The sequence below is a fragment of the Mustela nivalis genome (genome assembly GCF_964662115.1).
Source record: "Mustela nivalis genome assembly, chromosome: 16".
Taxonomy (NCBI): Eukaryota; Metazoa; Chordata; class Mammalia; order Carnivora; family Mustelidae; genus Mustela; species Mustela nivalis.
Genome location: NC_139035.1, coordinates 32830004 through 32840724, shown reverse-complemented (window position 1 = coordinate 32840724; position 10721 = coordinate 32830004). Strand labels below are relative to the sequence as shown.

At 58.7% G+C, this 10721-nt stretch overlaps 1 long non-coding RNA gene across 1 annotated transcript in view; it reads left to right on the top strand.

The window, feature by feature from the left end:
- The first annotated feature begins 271 nt into the window (after positions 1 to 271).
- The window catches only part of LOC309850292, a 190962-nt gene continuing 180512 nt past the window's right edge, over positions 272 to 10721 (top strand). Inside the window, exon 1 of the long non-coding RNA XR_014304172.1 lies at positions 272 to 493. This is a non-coding gene — a long non-coding RNA (uncharacterized lncRNA). The remainder of the gene's footprint in view (positions 494 to 10721) is intronic.

Below are 10721 nucleotides of genomic sequence, written 5' to 3'. Positions count from 1 at the left end.
GCCTGTCATAATTCATCTTCATAACTGCAATTGGCCCAACAAAGAGCACAAAATCACTCTGCAAAGAGCAGATTCAATAAAAAACCAATTTCACTCTCTTTTCCAAAGCAACAAGCTGGGGACGGAGCTCTTAAGTACATATCAGGTCGCTTCTCCGATTGCCACTCCCACCCCAATTTGATGAATTCTCGCCTATTTATTGAGGACCTACTCCTCTGGAATCATTAGGTACTGGAGGAAAGCAAAGTTGAGGCAAATTTCCATGGCCAGGAAGCACAGTCAGGTGGGGAAGGAGATAAGTTACACTGTTATGAAAGCCCCAGAAGAGAGGCAGTGTGGGTGACTCCTGCCAGGGAATCAGGGAGGGCTTTATGGAGGAGGTGGCATTTACACGTGATGGAGAGGCAGGAAGAGGGTGGGCAGGAGCTCAGACTAGCACGGGGGCAGTTTTAGCGGAGTGCAGGGGTTAGTGCGGGAGCGTGCAGAAAGGCAGGTGGAAGGTCCCTGATTGTGGAAGAAGCAGGTGTTGAAATTTGTAGGTGAAACCTGAGCCCCCTTCCCCTCCTGCGGTGTGGTAGGAGAGCAACCCGCCCCCTGCCAGGCCCTGGGTGGTCCAGCTCCCTTGGCTGCAGGCCTGCCCCCAGGAGCCCAGAAAAACAGTGCAAAGGACTGCGCCAATGCTGCTCATGAGAGGAGGCGGGGGCGTGGAGGGGCGTGGCGGGGCTGTCACTGGGGTCACTGCTCACATGCAGCACAGGCCCCACAGTCAACCCCACAGCAGGAGGCTCCCAGCGCTTCCAAGGCAAAAGGTTTTGGAGCATTTACTGTTCAGTGCTTCTCTCCACCTCTGCTGCTGACATTCCCCTCCTTGAATGTTCGAATGCGCCAAGAAGAGACACTGAAGAGAAATGTTCAGGGGGATAGGAGGGAAATGCTAATGAGAGCCACAAAGCAGAATCCCAGGGAAGGGGAGGTCTCCTGAAGGAGTGGCAACCGGGTCGATCCCTAAGAGGGAAGTCGATTTGGTGACTGGGCAAGAGACTGTCAGAAAAGCGGGGCCCGGGGAACAGAGGCCGGGTGGCAGCCAAGGGTGGTGGGAAGGAGACCCACGCTGGTGCAGGTCTGCTCACCCGCCGGCCATCCAGACCTCCAAGGGGTATTTGCTAACAGACAGACTGACTGTGGGGAAACTAGGGGTCACAGCTTCTCTGCAGGGGAAGGCAGGTGCTGCTGGGACCTTTCCGTCTTGGAGGATCTTGGCAACATGTGGAATGTGTCCCTCAGGAACGCCCCACCTACACCTGTGGCTCTCACCTTTCTGGGGCAGAAACCCGGACTTGGGGGATCTGGGAGATATTTGCCCTTTCCTTCCCCATGCACATTCCACCTGTTGCCCACTCCGTGTGTCCCCTCTGCTTCTCCTGCGTTTCTCTGCTCCCCCTACCCCACCCAACGACCCCATGGTTTCCTCTGGGACAGACTGAATCTCCAGTTTGGAGGATTCACTGCCTCATTCTAGATCTTACTTCTCAGCCTTCCCCCAGCCCCATGCCCCTCCCAAGGCCCCATAGCCCCTCTCCCAGCCCACAGTTCCTCCCCCATCCCCAGAGCCCTTGCCCAGGCACCACAGCCCTACCCCTGGCCCCATGCCCTTCCCAGGCCCTCAGCCCCACCCCACAGCCCCTCCCCCCACCCCACAGCCCTTGCCCAGGCACCACAGCCCCACCCCACAGCCCCTCCCCCCAGCCCTGGTCCAGGCACCACAGCCCCTCCCCCATCCCCAGAGCCCCAAGGCCAGGCCCTGCTCCCTCCCTGCCCTTGGGAGGGAGGTGCACCATGGTGGTCCACATGGGTGGACCATGTGACCTGTCTGGGCTAATAAGCTATTCTTGATGCAATGCCTCCAGAGGCTTGCCAGGTCCTTGTGCCCTGGAGTTGGGAAAGCTTTCATTCCTGGGATCCCCCGAGAAGGTCATGCACCAGGCAGAGGCGTCACTTCAGATATGGCCTCTGCAGAAAGCTGAGGAAAAGACCCAAGTCTATTCAGGAGCCTAAAGAATGCCCCGCTCGCCCGCCCCAGAATGAGGGTAGCCCAGATCAGCTGTAGCGAGGTGAACCCGCAGAGCCCTGGTCATGAGAAGAAATAGCCTTTGTCTCAAGTCACGGAGGGTCGGATGCTTTGTTACATGGCGTGGCTGCTCTGTTTGCGGGCTGATGCAACCCTAGTCATCCAAGCTCCCCCCCTTCCTCCTTAAGCCCAACTGTCATAGGGATGGTCGCTGTAGCAGGAAAGACTTCCCCATGAGAGATATTCTGACTTTCTTCCAGTTCACATGCGAACATACGGAGATCCATGCTCAGCCTTAGCAGGGGCGACAAGAGGCAAGAGTGGGGTGGTTCTGCAGGAGGCTGAGACATACGCCCTTTCTTCGAGAGTGAGAGAGCAGGGCCAGAAGCCAGCAATCACATGGCAGGATACCGGCCACGTTTCTGACCCAAGAGCAGACCACGGGGAGACAAAGTCATCATTCTGCAGATGCCCGTGTTTCTTCTTAAGACAAATTATCTCTATTTTTTTAAAAATCCCCAGTTATTACGAGTATCCCTTCTTCTGCACACACCGCATGAGCCAGTGAGGAACTGGAATGCAACACAGCCTTCCCATATGTCAGTACCAGTTACGTGTTCTATGCATCCTTCTGGAAGGAGGTGAGTGAAATGTTCTTGTAAATGGACAAATGATTCACGAGATCATGACTACTTCTCACCAGCTGCATCAATTCTAGGCAGCAATGGGACTTGGTGAGATATTATTTACAACTTGTTAAAAACACTCCTTGAGACACTTTGGGCCTTGTTCGGTCCTGGTGAGCTCAGCTGCACGTGGCTGGGATGGCAGTCGGCCGAAACTGGTCCTCCCGGCACACCCACGCTGCCTGGGCCCAGAGGAACTGCATGCCGGCATGGGGAGGTTTCTGGAACTCTTTCCTCTGAGAGGGAGGACGGGGAAGCCTGAGACATGCACGGGACTTTACTGGGCCATCAACGAGGCATTCGATCAGGCATCGATCCAAGTGACATTCTGTCTGGTGATGGGGTCACAGCTACACAGGGCAAAGGACAAACACACAGTCCTGCTCTCAGGTTGCCTATGGTCTCACAGAGATACGGTTCCCCGTCTATTAGGTAGTCTTCAGGAAAGAAATGACCTGGCTTGCCTGTCCCTTAATCTCCTCCTCCGTCAAATAATGAAAATGAAAATGCTCATCACATCCCAGGACGGTGGGGACAGCCACATCAGCCAACACATGTCCACCATACCCCCTTGTTCCCTGAGAGGACCCTGAGCTTGTTGGGGCGGCCATACTTCCTGATGACGGCTCACCTTCCCAGGCTCCCTGTGGCCACGTGCCCCGGTTCCTGTCCATGAGCACAGATAGAAATTTTGGTGAGCGCATTCCTTTCTGAGTAAAAGGACAAAGTTTCGCAAGAGACGCTGCTCATTTGCCTTCTCTCCAGAAACACCTGAATGGAACCTCTGACCACGTGGGACCAAGGGGACAGTGGCAGGCTGGAGGGGCCTTGGGCTCCGGATGTGCTCCTGGGCACCTGTCAGCCGTGTTCTACTTAGTTCCAGACAGCTCTTGCTTCATCAGCTGTCTCACGGGCGAATGTGCTCTGGACAGTGTGAGCCCACAGACTGCCAGGTGTGCGGGAAGTACTCCGTAGGGCCACACTGTGTGGTTACTAATGCCATGAGCACCCAGCACGGTGGCGTGGTGAGCGGGTGCGATACCAGATGCTTCACGGGGCCTGCAGTCCCAGCCAGTGCCTCGGGCTCTGAGCCTCAGAGGTCTTTCCAGGTGGACCCCTCTGCTCCTCCCAGCTGTCCTGCCCTCCATGGGGCCTCTACATTGGCCGTTCCAGGAGGATCCAAGCCGGAGCCCTGGCTTCCGTCCTGCACGAACTGTCCGCCTCGCTTATTTCCAATGGGGGTCTGCTCCCAGCTCACTCCCAGATGAGAACCTCCCGGAGGGACCCCTCACCATCAGTAGCCCCTTGACGGTCCTGTCCTTCGGGCCCGAGTGCCGACACAGCCAAGGACATTTCAGCAAGGCCTGGGGAGACACAAAACATACCTCACTTTCAAAAATTCAATCCTAAAAAAAAAAAAAAGAATCATGCAATGTTTGCTTTTTTACTGTGATATATTCTTGTTAACTTCAATATAAAAATGTTTTAACTTCCCTGCTGATGGGAAGAATTAATTGTATTCGAGGAAGATGCTGGGTGTTCAGCCGCAGTTCTGAGCGCCCCCTCAGAGGGCATTCGGGAGCTCCCTGTCCTGTCATCCATGGGATGTGGGTGCCCTCCTGTGACCCCTTGTTCCACACACCGTCCCGTCCTCATGGAGCGTCGTACCTCCCTGGCCACTGGCAAACTCCCGGGTGTGCTCCCGTCTGAGAGTGCCCAGCAGGCCGGCTGTGCTAACCGCTTAGGCATCAGGTCCCACCACGCACCTGTCAAGCACAGGGAACATTCTGTTCATCGTGGAAGGCTTCCAGTTACTCGTGTGTGACCAACGATCCCCACACCTAGAGACCCCTCCTCCCCAGGGGGAAAGGTGCCCCAGGAGCAAGATGGCACCAGCTGCCTGGACGCACCTCGGTACCACAAGCGGGGAGGCGTGAGGACAAAGAGAGCGTCTGAGAACGGATGTGCCGGCCGGTGACGTCCCCACGCACCCTCGCAAGCCTTCTCTGCCCCGCACCCGAGTGTGGAGGTTGAGGCTGGGGCAGGAGGGCAGGGAGGGACCTGTTTGCTGCTGGGAGGGACCCGGCACGGAGGGACCCGTCTCCCGCTCCCCGTCCCTGGTATTTCTTATCCCCAACCCCACACGGGAAACTGAGTGCTTGGTGTTCATTCTGAGCGCAGGTCAGTGGTCTGTACAGAAAACCGGGATGGGCTCTGGTGTTGACCACATCCCCCCAGAGCCAATTCTGTGTCCCCCACTCTCAGGGGCCCAGCAGAACAAGGGGGGCTCTAGGTGTCTCCCCCGAACCCCTCCCCTTGGTGCTCTGGAGGGGCAGGCTGCCCTCCGGGAGCTGTCCGTGGCTGTGGGCTAAGCCTCCCCCTTGTCTGCCATTAAGAGCTCCGTTATGGGAGCCTTCATAGCAGGTGTCATTGAACAGACATTAAGACCCAACTGGCCATGGTTAAGGGGACCATTAGCACATGCCTGATGTTTGCCCTGACAAAGGGAGACCCAGCCAAGCACTCCTGTGATAATGGGCCAGGAAACACCCCCTGGGGGGAAGTAACAGGATGGGGGGCTGGGAGGGCATGCCATGCCTGGGGCCCTCAGAGCATCTGCAGACTCTAGGTCTGCCTAGCCCTAGCCTCCCTGGGTCTCTGGTGCTTAACCAAGGAGGTGGGGACTGCTACCTGCCCCGCCAGCCTGAGCATGTTCCGGGGAACCCTGCCTTGTGAAGGCAGGACAAAGGGTCACGCTGCCTCAGTTTCCCCTGAGCTGACAGGTCTTTTGGAGCTGAGACCAGTGTCAAAGCGAGCCGAGCTCATTTATGCTTCTGTGGGTCTGAAGGGGGCAGGCCCGTCAGGGCACCGACACCCCACCTCCAGCGGAACTGCGCAACCGCACAGGTGGCCGTCCCCGCCGACCCACTCTCCCACCTGCAACCTTCCATGACCAGGAGGCGGCGCAGTGTGGGGTGCAGATGGGCGCTTTGGGTTCAGGTCTCCCTGGGTTCGACGCCCAGCTCTGCCCCCTGCGAGTCAGGCTCCTCTTTTCTGTTCCCTTGGGGCGCTGCGCACACCATCCCTCTGGCCGCCCAGTTCCCTCTGCTCTGTGTTCATGCCTGCAGCTGCTGGAGAGTGGAGAGCCCAGGGTCTCCTGGACCCTGCCACTCCCCAAGGGAGCAGACACCCCCTAAATCACGTTCCATCCATGAAGGTCCCTTCCTTGGGCCACGCCCGATGGTGAGCACAGCCAGAGACTATCCGCAAACCCACCAACCTGCCCGCTGACAAGACCTCGTGCCCCCACCTGCGTTCCCAGCCCCCGCCATGCACTCAGCTCACTCCTGCCATGCTTTCTGCTCCCATCGCCCCAGGTACCACTTCCTCCTACCTGCTCCTCCTTCTCCCCTTTCTGAGCCCTTCCCTGCCCCCACCCTGCCTCCTCCCAGGCGGTCCCTCCCCCTGAACCTATGGCTCCCCATAGCCTCTATGTCCCTCAGCCTGTAGGCCCCTTCTGCGGGGCATGTGCCTTCAGGACCCTGCCTCGGGCAGCCGGGTCCTCCTCCTCCTCTCTCTCTGACATGTGCTGTGGGGACCAGCAGTGTATGTGAACGTGCTCTTGCCAGACTCACCCCAGCCCTAACTGAACGTCAGGTGTACTCTACCCGCCCGCTGAGCCAGTCCCAAGGCTGCGCCCTGCCGAAGGGGTGGGAAGGTCAGCACACCTCGTGCCGGGCCTGTAACCTTGCACACTTAGCCCCCAGCCACGGACAGCCTATAGCCCCCCGTGCCTGGAGTGCAAGGCACTCCCACGGGCCGCAGCCAGCCAAGCCCGCAGTGTTTCCCGTTGGTCATCCAGCCCCTCTCACGCGCACAAGTGCCTCCTCTAAGATTTCTCGTCCCCTGTGAGAGGTGGCGCTTTTACTCTTAGGACCGCGTTCCGGAGGGGGCTGAATAGTGGCCGCTAGAGAGGCACGTCTGCGTTCGCGACTCTGCAACCTGTGGCGGATACCTTTAACCGGTCTTGCCTAATGTAAATAAACGAAGGATCTCAACATGAGACGGTCCTGGATCATCCCCCAACCCAGACACAAGCGTCCTTTCCAGATACACACACACAGGACAGGACACACGGACACAGAGACAGATGGAGGGACGCAGCCATAACCACGGACACTGGGGCCACAGTGGCTGTGCAGGGCCAGACAGACCCTGCCTCAGAGCCTGGCCTGAGTGGCTGCTGTGGCCTCGCCTCGCGCATGGACGTCCGGCCCCCCCGGGACACTGATTCCGGATGCCCCAGGGACACTTAAGGGGCAGCGGGCAGCTTGTTAGAGTCTCGTGGGTGCTGAGGGACGGAGTCCCAGCCTCCCCATGAATTGGGGGGGGGTAGTTGATAAAAACAACCCTTTGCCCCCTGGGTTGCTGTGGACTTAAGGGTGTAGAAGAATGGACCCATGGACAGCAGGGAGGGCCCACGTGGGATACAGCATGTGCGTGGAAGGCACCTGCTGTAAAAGCCCGTCTGCGGGGTCCCCAGCTCAAGCGCTCTGGTCTCCAGGGTCTCCGGGCTCACACGCTCTGGTCTTAGAGATTCCCCTTCTCATGCACTGTGGTCTGCAGGGTCACCCGCTCTCGTGTTCTTGTCTGTGAGGTCTCCTGCTCATGCACTCTGGTGTGCAAAGTATCCTGGGCTCCCGGTCTCTGGGCTGTAGGGTCCCTGGGTCACCCGTACTGATGTGCAGAGTCCTCTGCTCATGCATGTGCCCTGGTCTAGGGGGGTCCACCACTCACGTGCTCTAGTCTGTGGGGTCTCCAGCTCGTAAGCTCTGGTCTGCGAGGTCTCCCCGACTCTGCACTCTGGTCTGCGGAGTTTCCCTGGCTCATGCGCTCTGGTCTGTGGGGTCTCCCCCTCATGCACCCTGGTCTGCGGCACCTCCCTGGCTTGGGCGCTCTGGACTGTGGGGTCCCCTGCTCACGAACCCTGGTCTGTGGGGGTCCTGCTAACGTGCTCTCATCTGTGAGGTCTCCCCAGCTCTCGTGCTCTAGTCTGGGGGCTCTCCCCAGCTCACTCACTCTGGTCTGCGGGTTCTGCCCCTCATGCACTCTGTGTCCACCCCGCCACACAGCACGTGTTTCCCAGCCACCACACTGCTGACACTCCTTGCTGAGAGGCTGTCCTGGGCTCTGTAAGATTTGAGTGGTGTCCTTCTACTGCATTCGCCCTGGCTTGGCTCCCTGTCATGTGGAACGACCCTGGCTCACTCTGGCCCAGGTTGGGAGACACCGCTGCCCTGGTGGAGAACAGCCTACTAGGTGGAGGGACCAGGACTTCAGAACCTGGGGCTCCTGACTGCAGTGGGCTTGGGATGCAGGCAGGGGTGCAGGGTGGAGCACTGGAGCCGGCAGATGGTTAGCAAAGGCCCAGGGGTGGGCAGGCCATGCAGGCAGTACACAGACATGGACCGGGATCGCCCTGGACAGTGGCATCAGCTGCACGGTGACTGCAGGTGCTTCGTGAAGCCGCGATGTGACGGGAGCCATCTTCCTGTCACGGGGTTGGCTGCCCCGTGGCTGTTCCTGCTGTTCCAGCCAGTGGAGTGAACCCTTAATGGGATGCGGGCCAAAACATCTCTTCACGGGGCTGCAAAGCCTCCCAATCAACTCTTCAAATAAGAGGCACACGCCCAAGATGGGGGTGGGAGTGTGCAGTGTGATTTGGAGGAGTGTCTCTGCCAGGGCTGAGATTTCTGTCGTGGTGATAGAGGTACCTAAAGACCCGGGCCCCCCGGCCTGTGATGACGATACTGGCTGTTGACAGACAAAGCTGAATCGGAAAAAGAGAGACCATGCTTGGGGACTGTCACTTCATTTTCCTTTCCTGTGACTGCGGTCCAATCTACGGCGGTGCCAGCCCCTCCCCGGGGAGCTCTAGGGTGGCCCTTTCCCCCTCACCTGTCCTCTGCCTAGAAAGTGAGGGGAAGAAGCATGAAGTCCCTCAGACTCTGGAGGTCTGAGCCCATGCGACTCTGCCCTTTGCTGCTGTGTGACTTCAGGCCAGGCGAGCCTGGACCAACTTTCTGAACAGGACAAGGATGGCCACGATGATACCACGCCTGCTTACTAGTGGCTTATTCCAGAGCCCACAGGAGTCACGATAGCACTCTGAGGGCGTGTTCTCACTACTCCCATCTTACAAAAGAGAGAGAGGCTTCGAGAGGTCAGACAGTTTGCCAAGGCCAAGCACCTCATCAGGGCCACCCTGTGTGGTTGTTCCGGTTGTGTACTGCACAAAGGAGCTCCACCTAGGGCGACAGTTACACTGCCCATGAATGCTGACGTCCAAGACAGCATGAAGTGGGCACAGGGCTCCCAGCGTGGCACTGGGCATGTCCGAGAACGATTTCCTTCATGACCCACCCACACGCCCATGCCCGGATCCCCATGCAGGAGCACAGGAGCTCACGCTCCCTCTTGGCCTGACACCTGCTGTGGAGCAGATCCTGAGTCGGCTCTGGCTGCCTGGCTGGAGGATGGAGCAGGTGCACGCTGGTGTCCATGAGACTGGGAGCCCAAGGGAACAGCAGGTGGACGTGGGGCACCAAGCAGGACCCTGCCCAAGGACCAGGACCACAAACGCTGCTCTCTAGCAGTCTGGAAGGTAGACAACTCAAGGCAACCTTGCTGGCTGGACCCAGGCGTCACAAGGCTAGCCTCACTGGCCTGATCGGTTTCCTGCCTTTTCCAACCTGCCCTTCTGCGCCCCAGGATCTCAGGATGGCCCGAAGACAGAAGGGAGCCTCACATGAGGCCTGTCCTTCAGGGTCCGGGTGGGTCCCACCTCCTTGCTCAGTGAGGAGCACGGGAGGGGCGTCAGCTCCCACCAGGCCCTGAGATTCCTGTAGGTAGATGTTTCCCTAAATGTTCCCTGACTCCTGCCCAACATGTTCCTCTGGTGCTTCAGCAACCCCTCGGTTCCGCTCTCCAGCAAGCATGTCGGGCTCCAACTGCAGCACAATGTGCAAGTTCTCCACACACCATGCTGCACCACACGGGACGGGGACTTCATGCCAGCGGCCTCTGTCAGTACTGTGTACGACCCACTCTTCCCTTTGCACGACTGCCACTGATGATGAAGTCCTTGAGACTGTGCTAGGGTCACCTCCACCAGGAACCCCTCCCTGATTACTCAGGAGTCGCCCTGAAGATTCTCACCCTCTCTATGTCAAATGACAGTCCTTGGCTCCATTGCCTGTGCCCACAGGGGCCTGCACTCCCCTCTGTCATGAAGTGTACCACTCTTGGTGCTCACCTTCTCCACCAGACTTTGATCCTCTCCACGCTGTGGACTCTGTCAGCAGGGACTTGACTAACTGAGAAAAGCTTTCCTGTTGGGTGGGGTGGTCTTGAGGGGATGACCACCAGGCCAGCAGGACTTGCTGGCTCTGAGCTCCTCCGGCAGCAGAAAGGACAGACAACCAGGAAGGCCGAGGAGGCGTGAGACCGGGGGCAGCTGTCCTTCTGACGGGGATGTCCTCTTCTTGGCCGGATCCTTCTGCAGCCCTCAAAGCAGGAGCTCATCAAGGAACAGACAGAGTGACGGGGCCATGGACACCTCCTGGATCCTGGGAGCATGCTCAGGTCCGGGCGAGATGGCGCAGAGGTCAGAGAGAACATGGTCTCACTGGTTCGAGCATGCGACCCTTCCTTCCAAGGAAGCCTCGGTCTCCACATCCAAACCATCTGAACAGCTTCCCAGGCTTGTGGTCGGGATGCAGCCCTCGAGCATGAAGGGAGGGACGAAGGAATCAGATGCTGCCAGGCCTCTCCCCCAGCACCATGCACGCCATCCCCAGGACCGACCGGGGAGCCCCAGGCCAGGGCAAGCTCCTTCCCTGGGCATGAGGACCTGGGCCCAGCCCTGGGGAAGCAGGACGGAGAGGAAGACTACGTTCTTGGTGCTG